At 29.2% G+C, this 5000-nt stretch overlaps 1 protein-coding gene across 1 annotated transcript in view; it reads left to right on the top strand.

The window, feature by feature from the left end:
- The window catches only part of LOC119574573 (PH domain leucine-rich repeat-containing protein phosphatase 2-like), a 34350-nt gene that overhangs the window by 9339 nt on the left and 20011 nt on the right, over positions 1-5000 (top strand). The gene's annotated exons all lie outside the window — the stretch shown is intronic.

Below are 5000 nucleotides of genomic sequence, written 5' to 3'. Positions count from 1 at the left end.
GACATTTTTTTCGCAAAGGATCGTGTTTGCCTTTTTTCAAGACGAGGGACAATTTTTTTTTTTATTTTTTTTAAGATGAAGATTTGTTCATATAAAGTATAATGCAATACATATATATCATCTTACTCACTCCTTCGTTATCGCATGTAAACAAACTTACCTTCCTAGACAACCCAGATGGCGTTAGTTTTCATTATTTCTGATGATGGCTTTAGTATTGGATATTTCTGACAGTATATTATATATTGTAAGGTTAAGAAACAGAACATGGACTATATTCATTATGTTTGTTTTGTTTTTTTTTTTACCCGGGAAGTGTCATCTACTTTTTCTAGTTGTTGTTGATGACACTTTAGCTTTGTTTTAGTCTTTTTGTCTTTTAGAAAGCTATAGAAATCTGTATTCCGTGTCGTATTGTTGTAAATATTTTCCCCTCATTTCTTATTCTCATTGTTTATATATTAGTTGTCATGTCTTACTTTCAGAGTTGTTAAACAGGTTTTTGTCAGCTTTTGGTATTCATTATGTCTGAAGATACAGTTAAGGAGAAGATACAGTTATGTATTTAAAATTAGAATCCAGTCGATTTTGAATATTGCAATGTCCTTGTGATATAAAGTAATAGAGCTTGAGATCGAAATGAAACCAATTAATATCTTATAGTTCCTTTTTGGTTTGCGGGAATTATATTGATTTGGTGGAAAGTTAAACCTCGAAGTCATTAAATTTAAAACTAAAGAAATCTTGGAGGCATTATTGACCACGTCTGTGCCTTTGTCGTCGCAAAAGCAAAGAACGTGAAGTCTGTGACGATGGAACAAATTGATCCGGAAATTATTTACTCAAATTTCGTGTTTGAAAATAGCGAAATAAAAATTCTTATTCACAAAATGTACGTATTATAAATTCATATAATGCAACAGGTGATAGTAGCATTCAAAAAGGTCTACAGTTATACAGGTGTTCTCAGAGTGATCTACGGAAATCCTACTCTCTTTTTTTCCCTTTATTTAATATTTTGATTACTCATAGTGATAGGATTGATAATGCGCAATGGTATTTCGAAGAGCGAAGAAAGACAGGTAAAAGTGGTCAAACTGGACAACGAGCTCAAAAGACTTTGTTCGCGCGGGGTCATGGCTACTTTTTGTTGAACATTATAATCTTGTGAATATTAGGATTTTCTTTTATTATTGATATCGCGAACACAGACGGCAAAAAGCAGTTGAAGATCTCGTTGCATTTTTTCTTTCAGATATACCTGTTCCTATTCGTTAGGCTTCTTGCAACATTGCAATTACCTGTAGTACCTGACTTGCTTACTTCTTTTACAGAATATTTACTCTCCAGTGTCCTAAGGTCTTCCTGATTTTTTTTTTATTTTTTATCGTGACTAATCAAGTAACATTTTTTCGTATTCAGAATATTGAAAACTGATCGCACATCCTCTTTCATGCCATGCTAATGATATTCTAATTCCAATGCACTTTTATAGATCATATGATCAAGAAAAAAGTCACAAGGCAACAAAATTTTCATGGGAATTAACAAGGATCCTCTGGGAAAGCACAATTTACCTTTCACTTGCAAAAATGTTATTAAGAGACTGAACTAGAATGATTTCGCGTGAGAGGTTTCATTCTGAACTTGAAAATAGGAACTTTCTCGCGGATTTTCAATGGCATTTTTCACTGAATTGATAACTATAGATCCTAGTACAGTTGGCAGTTCTGGGCAGAGAAACCGATCGACATTTTCTAAAGGATTAACAGGCGTTCCAAATGAAATTTCGTTTTCTTGCAACCTCTGATGTTTGCGTTTACTACACTGCAAGAGCGAATAGCGTAAACGGAGCGTCATATTAACAGCGAAAATTGTAAACTCAACAAAAATAATTATTTTTGTAGACACTGTAGACACATACTTCTAAAAAGCAATGACAATAATGACAATAATAATAATAATAATAACAATAATAACAATAATAATAATAACCATAATCATAATAATAGTCATAATCATAATAATAACAATCATAATGATAACCATAGTGACACTACTAATGATAATCATGATTACAATTATAATAATAAGAAAAAGAAGAATGATAATCATCATCATTTTTATTGTTATTATTATAATTATCATTATTATTGTTATTATTATTATTATTATTATTATTATTATTATTATTATTATTATTATTATTATTATTAGGATTATTATTATGATCAGTATTATTATCAGTATTATTAGCAGTTCCGTTGGTAGTATAGTAATTTTACAGTATTGTTATTATTGTGATTAATAATAGTAATAATAATATCATTATTATTATGATTATTATTTTCATTATTTTTATTATAATTATTATTTTTATTGTTGTTATTATCATTATTATTATTATTACTATCATAATTATCATTATTATTATTATCAATATTGTATTTATGCTTATTGTTATTATTGTCATTATTATTATATTTTTTTTATTAATATAATAATAATATCATTATCATCATCATCATATCATCATCATCATCATTATCATCATCATCATTATTATTATTATCATTATCATTATTATTATTACTATCATTATTAGTATTAATATTATTATTATCATTATCATTATTATTATTATTATTATTATTTGAGAAAAGTTATTATTATATGGATTTTTGGATGTCAAAAAAAGGAATATCCAGTTAATGTGGTTGGCTTTAAGGTTTGATAAGAAAACCTTTGGCATTCTGGTCACATGCATGCACAAAGTTATGGCTTATAATCAGCACAGCGTTTCCTTGTTTGTCTCTTTATTACCATCTCATTTTAATATCGATCTGTATTCTGTTAATAATGATATTCAAGATTCGTTCATGTTTTTCTCATGATGAGATGTCCTGGTGGACTGCTGGAAGCGATGTCGATGCAGGCCTTAAGACTACACAACATCTATAACACAACAGGAGACAAAGTCGTTTACGAAACTTAACGTTTAATGTTAACGTTTTCAGTAGGGATACTACACTGCTGGAGACCAAAGGTTCTGCCTCACGCTTTGGTATTTTCAAGGTCCTCGTTATCGAGGACATTGCAGGTCCACGATTTACCTTGAATATGTTTTCAAGGCGAATCCACAAAGGAGTAGCAATTGTCTCTACAGACAGGCAGAGGCAGACTAAAACGAATTTTTTTCTAAATTTTAACGAGTGGGATTATGAACAGCCTCCCTCTTTTCTGTAATTACTTTTACTATATCTTCTAAAATCAATTAGATTTTCATTCCTAAACATAGTATCCAAATTCATAGTCACAAAGTAATAAAGAATTCCCCCCTTTCTTTTCGAATACATGCTGGCTGAATACTATTGTAGTATAGGTAAGGGCCCACTACACAAAACTGGGATTTATTGAAACACGAGACTTCTGGATTCCACTTCCAAACCTTCTTCAGTATTGTTATTAATGGTATTGATGAAGCTGTTTAGTCCTATCATAACATTTATTATTTTATTTCCATCGTTATCGCCATATATATATATATATATATATATATATATATATATAAAATATATATATATATATATATATATATTATATAATATTATAATATATATATATATATATATATAATATATATTTTTTTTTTTTCGGTAAATGTTGTTTAAGTAAGAATATCATAAACAGACTGAGAAAAAATAAATAAAATTCACGAGTAAAGAGTAACAGTGAACCCTTTTTGTGCCTTATAAGCGGTACTGAGAAGTCACCAATAGATAAAAGAATATTGTTAATTGTATAAACTCAGTAATTTATTACAATTATTTAAAGGGAATTATGTAATTGATAACTCTTCAATTTTAAGGATTTTAATGCATACCAGATAGTCCATGGCTTCGACCAAATCTTGAACATGGCAAATAAATTAAGGGTTAATCAGAGCAGTGACTTACAAAAAAATAATCATTGAGTTGTATTCAGACTAAACAGATACGGATTGGTCGAAATATTATTTGCAATTCTTGGTAACTGCCGCTGATATTGCGATAACCCCCTTCTTGGTTTGGATCATTTGTACACTGTTATTATTCGGAGACGAACTATGTTTATTTTTGTGTATCCTCATCCTCATCTATTTTAGAGTTTATATATCTTTCCAGTGGCTATTACTTTCTTTGTTTATTTATTTTGCGCATTTGTCATCAATATTATTTTAATTTACAAGCTCGGACCTTCAGAAGTGTAAACCATTTTTGTGACGATATTGTTCTGAATAATCGAACCTCATAAGTAACTTAACATATATATATATATATATATATATATATATATATATATATATATATATATATATATATATATATATATATATATTGTGTATTATTATTATATATATATATATATATATATATATATATATATATATATATATATATATATATATATATATATCAAAATACTACAGAGTAATGCAAAATTAGAAGTATGGAAACATAGGGATGGTGGAATATGGCAAAGGAAAATTCTTGTTTAATAACAAACTGAAATTTAGATTTTATCCGTGAATCTGGATTATTGGAACGCTCTCTGTGGGGAGGTAAATACACAGGAACCAGTTGTGCGTTCAGGGTCAGTAATCGCTCTCTCTCTCTCTCTCTCTCTCTCTCTCTCTCTCTCTCTCTCTCTCTCTCTCTCTCTCTCTCTCTCTCTCTCTCTCTCTCTCTCTCTCTCTCTCTCTCTCTCTCTCTCTCTCTCGCTTCTCCACTTCTCTCTTCTCTTTTTTGTTGATTTCACGTTTTACGTCTATTTGCATTTGTTTATCGTTCGTTCTGTTTTTTTATGCAGGTTTTACTAGGAGGCTTTTGAGTATATTTGGAATATTACAAACATTGATTTTTTTCCGTAGCATTGTCTGATAAGTTCTTTTTTTCGTTGGTCCTTGAATTTTTACCATGTCACGGCAGTTCCAATATTTATACAATTTTTAAAAAATAATT

Source organism: Penaeus monodon, chromosome 6 (assembly GCF_015228065.2).
Source record: "Penaeus monodon isolate SGIC_2016 chromosome 6, NSTDA_Pmon_1, whole genome shotgun sequence".
Taxonomy (NCBI): Eukaryota; Metazoa; Arthropoda; class Malacostraca; order Decapoda; family Penaeidae; genus Penaeus; species Penaeus monodon.
The sequence above is the reverse complement of the archived record's forward strand: the minus strand, read 5'-3'. Positions and strand labels throughout refer to the sequence as shown.